Source organism: Ciconia boyciana, chromosome 7, assembly GCF_034638445.1.
Source record: "Ciconia boyciana chromosome 7, ASM3463844v1, whole genome shotgun sequence".
NCBI lineage: Eukaryota > Metazoa > Chordata > Aves > Ciconiiformes > Ciconiidae > Ciconia > Ciconia boyciana.
Window position 1 is genome coordinate 1,953,865 of NC_132940.1, and position 14,305 is coordinate 1,968,169.

Below are 14,305 nucleotides of genomic sequence, written 5' to 3' on the forward strand. Positions count from 1 at the left end.
CGCAGGTCCCGCGAGCTTCCTGTGCTGGACCGGTGGTGCTGGCTGGTGTAGTCCTCTGTGCCGCTGCTGCGTGTAACCTTCGCTTCTCTTGCAGTCCGGGGTGAGTCAGGCTGAAGGGCGGCTGTAGAAGCAGCCATAATGGCTTTGCTTGAAAATAACTCTTGCTTTTTCCTCTCTAACTTTGTGCATGGATTTTGATCTCTCTGTTCTTTCATTTCCAAGCAGTTATGCAATGCTTCTCTGTGGGTCGTTTTTAGCATCTGGCAATTATTATTGCGAAGACTATTGCAGTTCCATTCCAGCCTTTGAAACCCCTATAAGACACTTTATATTTAAGCCTTTTTAAAATGTCATGAGACCTAATAGCGTCTGTACAACTCCCACTGCCTTCATGGAGATGTCTGTGCGAAGGCAGGGCAGCGTGTATCTGCGATTATTCACACAGCCGAGATGTTCTGTAATGTATCATTATCACTGCGGTGTTTTCCCTGTACGGGGGGTGGAGATCACGGAGGACTGGGGTCCGGCAGAGCAGAAGGCACAGCTAACATGAACAAAACAGGCTCAATCCCTCCCGCACCTGGCAGAAGCCCTGCCAGATCCCCCAGGCTGCCTTCGGTGCTGCGGGAGGAAGCCCCACGGGACTGCGTGGGCGATGGAGATGCTTGGGTGCTCGTGGCGATGCAGGATGGTGGGGTGGGGGTGTCAGCACCCCAAGTCCCAGACTAGCAGCCTAGAGCAGACTGGGAACGAGTGACGCCTGGCGTGGCTGCCTTTCATGCTGTGTAAATCATCTAGGTTTTGGGTGTGGTAGATCGATTGTATTGTAAATTAAAACTGTATTCATAAATAAATTGTATAATTACATTTGTTTCCATATAAACTGAACTAGTCTGATTTTTGTGTGTGTGTAATCTATCATTCTTATTAGAAGGGACATTTATTTTAATTGAATTTAATTGAAGCCTGTCAAGATGTGGGCTATTAAAAGTTCCACACAAATCTAAATTAAAGGGCAGTATCTTCACGATCTTCCAGGGAGCTATGTAGAGAATGACTATAGTTAGTAACAGAGTGAAAAATACCATATTGCTTGGGGATGCTCGTTAATCGTTACAAAACAGCGGCCACATTCCATTTGTAAATGAATGTTACTTCATAAACCTTGTATTTGGACCTGCTTCCTCATACCCAGGATCTGGTGGGTTTGCGTGTGCTGGGACAGCCGGTGGCATCGTTCCACTTGTGCTCTGATAACCAGTAGCCTTGGGCTAACGTCGTTATTCTGGAGCGACGGCGTAGCTGTAGCATTATGGCCCTCAGACTAACTCTGGAGAATAGCTGAAGATCCATCGTTTTTAGGCACTGATGGGTAAGTTTTTGCTAAAACCGTACTTGAAGGAATATGTGCCTCCTGCAGATAGCATCTGAGGAGTTTATTGCACGCATGCTTAAGTTTTATTTCTCGTGTAGGAGCATTTTGCTGAATTAAAGGAATAACGATTTTTCTTTAAGGATTAAAGAGTTTTGTAGCATATGGAGTATATGTTGGAAGTAAATGCTTTAGTCTTTTTTGAATAAATGCAGTTTAAGAAAGTGAACAGGTCTGTTTTTAAAAAAAAAAAAAGCAGAAGATATTCTGATGAAAGATATTCAGGTAGAATCGTTTGTCTGGAGTAAACAAGCAGTTCTGATCTCTGGTACAGCTCCTGTGTTACATTACAGGCTTTGTCCTTAACTGCTGTTTGCCAACAGCACGCTTTTTCATGAGGCAGTGACAACATGTTTTTTATGGAGCTATTTATGCATCCTGTAAACTCTTCAGCTTGGAGACATGCCTTGACACGCTGTTCATATCTGGCAAGCAGAATGGTAACTCACTATTTCTCAAGTTGGTTGTTTTTCTCTCTCTTTTTTTTTTTTTTAATTTTTCTCATTTAAACTTCTTTCAATTTCAGAACTTGCTGTTTTTCTGAAACGTTCTTCATGAGTTCAGAGGTGGTGAGACAAAGTCATGGAAGACGCTGATACAACTTGTTGAGTTGCTATTAATGCCTCCATAACGTCTTTCCAGGATCACAAGGTGAACACGGTTGACTGTAAAAACTCTCTGTGCGACGTCTTGAATGAATCATGAGACCTGTCAGTAGCCTGGGTGGCTGGATGAAGGCTGAGACATTTCAGGCCAAGTCACTGCGTTTGCTCGCTACCCTCTGTCTCAGGACTTAATGAGGACGGCTTTGACCAGCAAGGTACATATTTCCAGCACTAATTTAACCCTGTCTCAGTTTCTCCACCATCAGCTGCTTTAAGGTGGAAGCAACATGGAATGAGTGGAGCATTAATACAGGTTTTCCTTAGATCTGTGTTTCAGAATCTCAAGCTTGCTTTAAAGCTTGGCTCAAATTTTGCTCTGAAAAATCAGTTCCTTGCTTTCTACTACTGTAGAGCTCTTAAATAATTTTCAGAAACAGCATCACAGTTTATTCCCGAGGGCTTGCTAAGCAATATTCAGACTAGAAGGTGTCAAATCAGAAGAGGTTTAATGGGCAAAGATAATAGCACTGCAGGCCTTCTGTTTCTTTGCTGGAGGAAAGATTATTATGGCACCTTTCATTTTAAAGCTGTTCCCAGTTTTCCTCTCTGCCATCCAGAAATTCAAACATTTCTCAATTAGTAATACTTATTATTTCTATGCAACACTTGTCGACTGGCTTGAGGCAGCTTTCTTCCTGAGTCTGGCCAACAAAATTAATGTCAAGAGAAAATACCAGGGAGGAGAATCACGAACAGCTCTTCTGCAACTTGCAAGAGAAAAATGTGAGCAGTAGCTGGAGTGTCCACCCACACATATATTTTAAAAACAAGCAGCCAGAATATTGCTATATTCTAATTCCTCTTCCCAGAGCAAAGCAGGCACATGATTAATGTAACAAACAGCTCTGAATAATAAGCAATATTGCTTTATATGCATGGTCCGTAGCTACAAGGTACTCTGTGCACTCTAGAAGAGTAAAAGCACATTCTTAATCATCGACTGCCATCGTCTACAGCTTCTGTGGCGTATATTAAGTACATCAAAAGCATCTAAGAGCTAATGAAAATGCTAAAGACCACTTAAAACTAATTGCAGCATAGCAGCCTCCTAGTTAATGGATATTGCCGCATGCTAGGCTAGCACTGCTACCCCTAATTGTTTCCTTTTTTCCCCTTTTTGAACATACATCTAATAATGCAAAAGGACAGGAGGAGCAGAGGAAGGAGGGAAAGACCCAAGTACCAGCACTGCCTTGGCATGGTCGCTCTTCTTCTGCGCGAGGTCCCGATGTCCCTCGCTGGCACGGCTGAGCCTCGCTGGCACGGCTCGGCGCTGGCGCAGCCGCAGCAGGCACGGGGTCTGGCTTGCTCTGCTTCGTCCAGTCCGATTTGTTGCTGTTAGTTCTTTCCAGATTTTTAGCAAGTCTGAAAATCAGAGGGGAAAGGAATGGGGCAAAGAGATTGTGTTTCCTGGCTTAGCACAGAGCCAGTCTTCCAACCCAACCATCCCTACCTGCTCCTGCAACCCTGCTGTTGTCTCTCGGTCCTCAGCTGGGTGGAGAAGGTGGGCGTGGGGGGACCACCACGGCCCATCACTTCCCGGCAGCCTGTGCTGGGACCTTGCCTCTTGAGGAGATGGCAAATGCAGTTGATCTGCTGTAAGACAGCTTCTCTGTGAACCCTCCCGTGAGCTCTGCTGGCGAGGATAAGGGGTATGGGATTATGAGTCTCTTCCCGCTGCAGCAGGAGGCTGAGCCCTGGAAGCAGCAGCCTGGCACGTGGCAGGCGTCGCTGACAGCGCTTCTAGGGACAGGCAGAGCCCCGGTGTCCTGGGCTGAGCCTGCAGAGACTCCGCTGCAGGAGGAAGCTGGGTTTTCTCAAGCTGCTCAGGGTCAATTCTGTACATGTATTTATTTAGCTCTGGTAAATGCAGTGATCTGTATCGGTTGGAGACTGACTCCGATTTAGCTCCGGTGAAAATTAAGCACTTGGGCAAGTGCTGGCAAAAGAGTCAGAAGCTGAAGCCGACCAAAACTCACTTCTCCTTGTGCACAGTTTTCCCCAGAAGTGCTGAAGTGACTTAAGAGCCCAGTCCCTTTGGCTTTAGGAGGTCCGAGGGAATAAGGCACTGCACAGCCTGCATCGTTTGCCGGCGTAGCACTCGTACCATCCTTCACACACAGGATTAATTTGGCCTGCTCTTCTAGGCTGCTCCTCCAGACCAAATGGCCAGGCAGGTCTGCAGCTTTTCTGTTTGAGCTGCTTCTTAAGACGGCAGATGTGGATCTAGACAAATCAATGAAGGAACATTTGATCCTCCAAGAGCAGCTGTAGGCAGAGGTAACCTCACTGATGGTGTAAGTAAATACAGTGCTAACTCCAGAGCAAAGTACCTGTGTTTCCCGGTTGGAAACTGTCTCCTCCTGGAAGGTGTTGGATCTATTTTTAATGACGGCAATTTAAAACATTTTACTGGTAACGCTGTATTATTAACACACCCATGACAAGACCCCTGCATCTCACCAGCTGAGCCCACGATGTCTCCTCCAGCTGCAGGGAGATGGTTTTCCTACGCCTGTGAATGCTGCCCCGGTGCTAAAACCCCTGGGCAGCACAGAAGTAAAAGCCCGGCATCTTGAGCGTCAGCAGGAGTCGTCTTGTTTCACCTCTGCTTTTCAGGAAAGGCACTTCTGAGGCGACAGCTGGTCGTACCCAGAGGTGAGACTAAAATAAAACACATCAACGTCATTGCGATAGCCAAGGCTCAGCAACCTGAGGGTGCAGCGGTGCACCGGGTTACCCAGGAGAGGCACGGGTGTTGGGTTTGCAGTTTGTCAACCAAAAATACGCAGAATCCAGCAAACGGCAACCTCGACTGCTCAGCACAGCTTTTGGGCGAGCTTTACCCAGGCCGTGCCTCCTGCGGCCGAGTCTGCAGCAGCGCGGGAGCGGGCTGTAGGTGCCCACAAGCACCTCCTGCAGCCCCTTCTACAGGAGAGAGGAGGGTCGGGCGGGTTCAGGGTATGCGGCGGTGTGACACGGCGCCGTGGCCCGATCACATCCGTGACACCAAAAGACAGCACAGCCGGATGGGGAGAGCTGGCCAGAAGAAATCAAAATCTTTCTCCTCCCAGTGGAGAACAGAAAAAGTTGCTCCTTTTTACTCAGAATGACAGCATGGGCAAGGATGTAATGTATCTTGATGAAGACTCTCCTTTTAAAAATGCATCCTGTTTTCCCGCCCAGATAAAGGTAAGAGGAAATCAGTCATATCTGACAGATTTATGCTGCGTAATTCTACTGTTGGGTTTTTTTTGTCCAAGGATCAGTATCGGAAAAGCTTATGCACGAACGCTGCGTTGTGCCCGTGCGTCAATACAAGGTTTCTGTTGCCCGCAAAGAAGGGATGGTTGAACGTGCTGCTGCGTGCTGCCAGCATCCCGGCTGTTCCCCCAGCAGGATCGCCTGCCCTCTCCCCGCGCGGAGGGGGCTGTGCTGGGCTGGCGGGCGGGCGAGCGCGGGCTGTTCCTTTCCTCACTGGGCTCCCTTCCACCCCCGAGAGCCCCTGCTCCCACCCTGCCGTAGGGTGAGCGTCTGGCCGGGGTGGGAAGCGGGCAGAGCACCGCACCGAACTCTCCAGCATGGGGAGCAGCAGGGAGCTTTCTTTTTATATCTCAGTGATGCATTTATGCTTTTCAGGCTAAAAATATTTAAGGATGGACGTATGAAGACTTCTCTCTCCTACGTTGTCGCTTCTCCTTTGTTCCTGCATGGTTTTCTCCAACCTCTGCATCCCATTATCTGCCTCAGGCTGCCCGTGGGCTCCCGGCAGGCGAGGGACGAGCAGCTCGCACCCAAGCAGTGAAAATCCCTCCTTGGAGAGAAAAATCCGTCCATCCGGTGGAGTCCCTGGTCCAAGACCGGGGTCTCGTCTGAGAAGGGAGCGATGAAAAGGCTTCTTCAGCCACCGTTGGCTGCCCACGTCCTGCTGCTGTTGAGCAGACAGCTCTTGGCTGCAGTGCTGCCGTTGCCGCTGCCGCCGGCTCGGAGCATCCCAGGCAGTCAGGGGATGGAGCAGACCCCAGCCAGCAGATAAAACCTACCTCTGTAAAATGCTCAGCCCTATATAGGGGCATATAGGCTTGCTGAAATGAATATGGAGGGGAGGGGGTAACTGAATCTGCTCCCCCTGCCTCCGAGGAGCAGCACACCAGAGCTGCAAGACGCAGGTCTGTCCCTGTGCAGTCCTGACACTTCATTTCTACAAAGTAAGCCTGCAAAAGGAAAGGGGAAGACAATTAATAAATAAGGGGATGTTTGTGCTGAAATTGTTTCAGCTATTTCTGCTGTCAGATGCTTTACCAGCTGGACGAGCTGGAACAGGGAGATTGGCTGATTTCTTGATTATCTGGAAAGATTAGCCAGAATGTGGCTCAAAAATGGAAAATATTTCTATTGACTGTAAGAAATTACTCTCTTCCACGGGCATAATTCCAGGCATTGATTTGTTACGCTCTTTTTTAGGTGAAAAAACAGTCTTTACGCACAAGAAAGAGGATGCTGAAGTGTAGCTGGTGTTTGTCCATTATGCGAGTCATGCGTAACAGAAGGATATTTGGTGTTTAATATTTTTTGTTGCATTCATTGCTGCTCGAAACAGCCTTAGCACGGCCCAGGGGGCCGCCTGGCACAGCCCTTCCTTCCACGGCCCCCCCCAGCAGCAGCCGGGGCAGGGCTGTGGGTCCCGGCTGGATTCAGCCCGTGGGACACGGATGGGGTGAGAAGCAGCCGGCCCAGAGCCATCTCCGTGGTGTGCCTGCCAGTGCTGTGGGTACTGCAATACACCCTTAAAGGAAAGCAGTGCGATTTGAAATATATTCAGCTATTCTATCAAATTGTGAACGTCTGGGGAAATCTTAACAGGCCTGCATTTTCTTTACATGCGACGTTGCAGTTGGAGGATTTCGGTGAGATGGAGCATGGGAAGGTTACAGCCCTATCAGGCAATTCTTGGCCGTTGCGTGGTTTCAGTCTGCGGTGCGGTGCCGGTTGCTCTTGTAATACGTACGATGTAAAACGGTGTGGTTTTCGCATGGGACATGGTAATTTATCACACATGCTCCTTTTGGACAGCCTTTTCCAGGGAAGGCTGGGTCCACCCGCCCGGCGATGAGGATTTAAGTGAGATACTCCTTCATTTGTGAAAGAAATACATGATAAATAGTAAGGGAAAATAAGCATAAGGAGGGTTCAGACTGTATTGCTGGGGGCTGGCTCCTCGGCACATGGGTGGGCAAGCAGAGGTAGCAAAGCCAGGGGAGCCCGGGCTCTGGCTTCTTCTCCGACAACACCGTAGCCGGCTGCTGCATCTTGCCCCTTTATCCGTTTGCTGCTGCCAGAAGGGACTGGGAGCCTCTCTGACCCCCTTCCCCGAGCACCGCACGTCCTGGTGCCCGCTCCCCGGGCTGGCCCTCCCTGGAGATCTCCCCGCGGGCCGAACCCCTGCCCTTTTCTGTGCTGGAGCTGGCTGGGAGAGGTGAACTGCAATATTTCTCCCTTGGTCTTTCTCCTTTAGCAGAGTCTATTCAACAAAACAGCCAAGATATTGATTTTTTTTATTATTATTTTTTGGCTCATTAATTCAGGCTTTGCTCTGCGAATGCAAGAAAACGCAGTGCCGGGGCGGCTGGGACGGAGCCGGCTGGCGGCAGCGCGGGTGTCCCGCAGCTCAGCAGGGCACAGGGACCATCACGGGAGGGGACACCGGCTGTTAACGGGGACCGTCACGGGAGGGGACACCGGCTGTTAACGGGGACCGTCACGGGAGGGGACACCGGCTGTTAACGGGGCCCAACACCGGCTGTTAACGGGGCAGGGGCGGTGATGGGGGAGCAGGGACCGCTCTTGGCCGGGGACCACGGTCACAGGCGCGGGCTCTGGCTCCTGCACAGAGAGGCGATGAGGGATGGCTGCCCTGCAAATTACATTGCGCTGTCTCCTCTACCTCCGGTTCGCCTTCCCTGCATGTCTATGCGGAATTTGATTATTCTTCTGCTCTAGAGAAAACCTTTCTTGACCGCTGGCTGTGCACATCTGTCTGGTTTATTTATAAAGAACCTTTCTGTAACTATTACTCTGGACCCCGTGCCCAGTGAGCTGAACCCACAGGGTAGCGGGGACCACCCCACCCCCCAAAAGACCTGACAACCACCTCCGCTCCGTGCCAGCACCTAACCAGGAGCCAGCTCTAGCCTGCTCTCAGCTATTTTCAGGATCATTTTTCTGTGCATTTCTAGTTAAGTACACGCTCAGCAGAGCCACCAAGTCAAAATTCCCGTTCTGCACAGATCCTGGGGAAAAATCACTGGGTTTTGGGGGGTGGGGAACATGACATAGTTTTGAGGATTTCCTAAGGAGGGGAAAAAGCTAAGAACTGAGTTTTTCTGCTCTGCCTGCTCTTGCCTGGCTCCTGCCTGCTCCATCCTCCCTGCCAGGAGAAGGGCAATGGCCAGGCCTGGGGGCCCAGCTGCAGCCCCTGCCAGCCCGGCCCGTTTGGGCCCCCGTGCTGACTTCTTTGGGCATCTTGCAAAAGAAGTGGGCAATTTATGCAGGGTATCGGTGTTTCATTTTTGCTGACTACTGCTAGCCTGTCCAGCACCTCGCTTTGAGGCGCAGGTTCAGGAAAGCATCTTTGCTTGTGGTAGTGTTGGAGCGAGGCACCCGGCTGATGTTTTTCTGACAAAATGAGGGTTTGTTACGAAATGATGAATGCTTAAAGTCAAAATGCATCATAAAAAGTGTCGGTTTCAGAGCAAACTCCCACTGAATACAGCTTTGGACACAGGCACCGGCTGGGTGCACAGCAGCCCAGCACCACGCTTGTGCCGGGGGCTCACACCCACCCCACCTCGGCGCAACGGCAAACTGCTGCTTTGTCCTCGGAGAGGCCAGCCCTGCTGCTGGCAGCCTTTAACTTAGGGTTGGCTTTTGGTCAAATGGATGGAAAAAACCCACTTTATTTCTCTTTGTGTATCCCTCCCCCAGGATGACGCACTTGACCTCCGGGCACCGCTCGTCCAGCGCTGCGAACGTGAGGCTAATGCTGATTTTCCACGATGCTGTCGGTGAGGTGCAAGGTCTCCCCCTTGACTGCAGCTGTGCCCGCGGCATCTCCGAGCACCCCAGAAGTTATTAGCCGCTTGCAACCATGCACTGCTTTTCATTTCAAGGCCTGCTGCCTCTCCGTCGCGTGAAATGCTGTGTCTCGTTCCCTGGCAGGGAAGAGGTGACACACTCACCTCTGAAACCGGATTATTCGGGAGCTGCAGGCTCACTGTTCTCTGCAACGCTCCTGCCAACAGCAGCTCCATTAATTGCCTGTAAGGAGAGATTTATGCAACCGCTGCCGTTTCTCCTGTTCGGCTGGTTGTGGACCGTATGTTCGATGTACGATCATTTTTCAGCGTAAGTGCCCTGAGGTGCTGGGAGCATCCGCTGTGGTCGCTGCTGCTCGGCATCCCTCAGCACCCGGCTCCGGCGGGCAAACGCCGGCTCCCGGCAGGGTGCTCGGAGCCTCCCCGGGCACAAGGAACCGCTTCTGGGCGAAAAGGTGGCTGTCCTTTCTAGGAGGGCTGCCTGAGGGACAGGCGGTCCCCGGGTATAGGCTTTGCTGGGTGCCCGCGTTTGGGAGCGGGGTGCTGGGCAGGCTCCAGCGTTGCCCCTTTCCCACGGGCGTGGGTGAAGCTCTGCCTTTCCCTTAGGGCTGGCCCCGCTCCTGTAACCCACCCACCCTTGGTTCATGCGCACGGGAGGGTCGTTAGGGCTGGGAGTGATTTGGCTATTTTTCTCCCGTGTCTGTTTTTAGGATCAGAATTTATTTTCTCTTCCTCCTCCACCTGGAGTATCGCAAGTCTGCCTTTCCCCTGAGGAGCCGGTTGGAGGTGCCCGGTGTCGGGAGGCTAGATGTGGTTTATTGTGCTCTTCCTCGTGCACAGTTCCACATTTCCACAATTCGGCTGGGGAAGCCCCCCCAGCTCCTTCCGTGAACCCCGCCCCACCTCGCTGGCAGTGGGTAGGGCAGGAGGCTGGCGATGCGTTAGACCTGCAGCATCGTCTCGGTCATCCCCGGAACGGGCTACAGACAGAAAGGAGCAGAAAGGAGCAGCTGTGTCAAACACAGAAGGAATCTGGCTTTGCTTTAGCACGGCCAAAGCGCATGCTGAGACCGGATCGTCTGTCTTCCAGGTTTATGTTATTGCAGTATGGCCCTTGGCTGAACTCTAAACCTTGTTACACATGAAATAATGAGAGTTCAGCAAAGATAAATGATCGTGGTGGACAGGATTACACTCTGGGTACTGCACCGAATCCCACAGGCGTGGGCTGCTGCTAATACCTCACATGCAAAACAACGTTCACGCGCTTTGCTATGGGTTAAGGGGAGCAAAATAAAAGAATCAAATAACAACAAAGTTTTTGCAATAGCCTAGGTTGCAATACAGTGTCAGATGAGTGAAAAGCAAGCTGCAAAACAAACCGTTGCTTTGCTTTGTGTCATCTTCCTTGGGTGCATCTGTGGTCAGACGGGCAGGTAAGAGCGAGGCTGAGACAGGACGATGGGCTGGGGGTGCTGCACCACCGGCCGGGCTGCAGGGAAGATGTTCATGGTTTTCCTTGAACAGTTTCAGTCACTGAGCTGTGCCGTGTCCTTGGGCAAGTCACTTCACCTCCCCGTATCTCCCCCTGGTCCTTCTGGATGGTCAGTAGGTGGAAAGCAGGTAAGCTCCTGAAGCAAAAGCTCTTCAATAGCATGGGTGCTCTAGTCTTAATACACTCTCCTAATACACACTAATAATAATAAACATTTATATATATATGTGTGTTTGTGTTTGGAGGAGAAAGGAAAAACTGTGCTTGTATCACTGCAGATCTGAAGAACTCAGTCCTGACTTCAGACAAAGGTGAGACAGCCTTTGTTTTAATGTCTGGGACAAAAAAAGGAAGGAAAGGCAAGAGATCTCCTCGTGCTGAGTCTTTATCCAGCCCCTGGTGAAAAGGAAAATAAAAGTTTACTAGAGAAAATACGACATTCAGACTCTCTTTAAGTTTTAGGGTCCCGTTGCTCGGAGTCGGAGCGTGCATGGTCACTTGGTGCAACTTGCTCTTTTTCTTGGAAGCGTTTAAGGGTGCAGGATGCTGCAGAGGCAGGCAGCCTGTCGCAGAAATGCAGCGCTCCTGTGTAACCTGGCGTCACGTCACCTCCATTTCCCTCCCCAGAGGAGCAGGGTGGCCGGGCTCCCCACCAGCTTCAGCGGCATTCTTCCAACATATGGTGGCTATTTGTTTGGCAGTTGCAAAAAATGGTTGTGAATGGCATATAAAAATGCCTTTTTTAAGAGGAAGTGGAGAAAAAGAAACGAAGCTCATTAATCACTGAAAGAATGGTGGGAACAACAAAACCTATCGTGGCTGGGAGGGGAGGGCGGTGCGGGGGCAGCCACCGCCGGGTGATGCTGCTGCAGGGCGAGGGACGGGGCGAGCTCCCATGCACGCATTGCCCACCATGCTCCCTTCCCCGACCGCAGGAGGACATCGGGCCAGTTTGCTGGACAGGCTCGGCACTGGTTTGGAGGCACCGGTTTGGTCAGGAGGAGCGGCAGAGCCCCCGCCATCCCACCCCCACCGGCCGCACTGCTGGCCACGGACAATCGCATTAGTTGCAAACGGTCACGATGCCACGATAAAAATTGCATTTAACCTTCCACGTTTCCCATAATGTTTCAGTGGCAGCATTTATTTTTCAGGGAAGTGGGGACAGAAAGCAGAAGGAGCCTTTGTGGGATGAGCCATGAAAGCACGAACCCAAGCCGTGGGGCAGCGGGTGCTCGAGGGGAGCCTGCACCCACGCGGGTGCAGAGCCGGCACAGGCTGCAGAGAGCTCCCCAGGGCCTGTTTTGCAGAGGCAGAGCTGAGGCCGAGCACAACAGAGGTTATCAGCGGAGACTGGGGCAGACCCCGCGCCCCCAAACCCTCCTGCGCCTGCAGAGCCCTGCACCCCGGTCCTCTCACCCGCCTGGCCCGGGCTCTCCCTCCCCAGGCTCAGCCCCAGGGCGTTTGTCAGCAGCCCCCGCGCTACTGCACACCCGCAGCCCCCGGCCCCGCACCCCTGCCCAAACCCTCGGCCCCTGCACGCCTCGGCTCCCAGCGCACCCAGTGGGCCCAGCGTATGTGCCGCTGTGCTTACTGCACGCACCAGTGCGCCCAGTGCATGCTCCAGTGCACCCAACGTGCCCTCCCAGTGGGCCCAGTGCATGCTCCAGTGCACCCAACGTGCCCCCCCCGCACCCAGTGCGTGATTCTGTGCACCCAACGTGCCCTCCCAGTGCACGCTCCCGTGCACCCAACGTGCCCTCCCAGTGCGCCCAGTGCATGCTCCCGTGCACCCAAAGTGCTCTCCCCCTGCACCAAGGGCGTGATCCTGTGCACCCAACGTGCCCTCCCAGTGCATCCACTGCATGCTCCGGTGCACCCAACGAGCCCTCCCAGTGCATGCTCCAGTGCACCCAACGTGCTCTCCCAGTGCGCCCAGTGCATGCTCCGGTGCACCCAACGTACCCTCCCAGTGCATGCTCCAGTGCACCCAACGTGCCCTCCCAGTGCGCCCAGTGCATGCTCCGGTGCACCCAACGTGCCCTCCCAGTGCATGCTCCAGTGCACCCAACGTGCCCTCCCAGTGCGCCCAGTGCGCTCCGGTGCACCCACCACGTGCCCCAGTGCACACAACACAGGCCCCCAGTGCACCCCGTGCAGTGCCCGGCAGGGTCCCTGCTCACCCGTGGCCCCGAGAGCTGCATGCAAGCCCGGCGTGGCAAACTGGCGGGGGTGAAGGGGAGCCCGCGGCACAAGGTCCTGCGTGGGGCAGGCGATGGCCCCACGCTGCTGCTGCCGCGCTGGGTGGGGGCTGCTCGCCCCGGAAGGCTGCGCTGCAAGGCACCAGGCAGTTAATTAAGGCTGGGTAATTAAGCTCAGGAGTAGAACTGAATTAGCGGGTAGCTGCTTCTTTAGCCCACGAGAGGGCATTGCTTCCCGAGGCCCGGCTGGCTGGTGGCGAAGCTTGGGGAAAAGCGGCTGTTTCTTTTTTTTAATTAGCAACTGCACGAGGAATTCAGTCACTCTCTTTTACAGTTTTCCGAAGGGTTTTGTGGGGTTTTTTTTGGCACCGGGACGTAACGCATGACGATGTCCTTCCATGCATCCGACGCGTACTTTACAGCCCTGAAGCGTTAGCAGCTCTGATGCAGGAGATGCGCAACGACAAGGAGCCAGGCAGGATGGCGATACCATCTCCTCGCCTGTGAGCTGTGGCTGCGTCCTCCGTGAAGACCTGGCTGTGCCAAGGAGCGCAACGGCCAGGCTGCGTGGGCGTCAGACAGCACACGGCCACGGAACAGAGCCACGAGAGATTTTCCTGGTGCTTCCAGACCTGCTGCGGGGCAGAGGTGCAGCTCGGGATGCCGCGCGGGGACACGCTCGGCACAAAATTGGTGCTGGCCGGTGATGAGCACAGCAGCTTCCCCATCGCTCCCCATGACGGGACCGGTGTTTTCTCCCGCCTGGCTGCCTCCCCTTCCACCCATCTCCTTTTTCCCAGTCTCCGTGCCCAGTTCCTTGCAAGGGAAGGTGAGCGGGTGAGAGCTGGCAGCAGAATTTGGGTGCTGGGTGCGGGGCTGCCTTCCCCCCATACCGCCCACGGCTTCCCTTCGGAAGGTGTCCAAACCCGGCATCGCTGCCGATAGCCAAGGAGAGACGGGAGAAACATCGAACGGCAAATGTTCACGTGTCCTCCTGGAGTTTAACAGAAATGACTCTGGTTTAAAAACAAGACTCAGACCAAACTTAATCTGATCTAATGAGCGCTCCTGCGGGCTCCCAGGCAGCAACCTGTATTTAAGTGTTAATCAACGCCCTCCTCTGCCTCTGAAGACAAATGTATTCCCGAGCAATTCGCAGCATCAAAGCACCCAGCCCCGCAAGCAGAGGCACGTCGGGCCCGTCCGGGCAGCGGACAAGTCTTTGCAGGCACCAGGCCTGCTCCTGCCCGGGGGCTGGCGCGGCCCCTCTGCCCCTGCAAACCCCGTGGGACGCCCAGCTCGTCCCCGGGCGCGGGGACACAGGGATGCTCCAGCCACCAGCGTCCAGGATGCTCGGCCACCGCACCCTGCGGGCCAGGGCTGCTCCAGCGCCTGGGTACACGCTGCTCCTGTCGCAA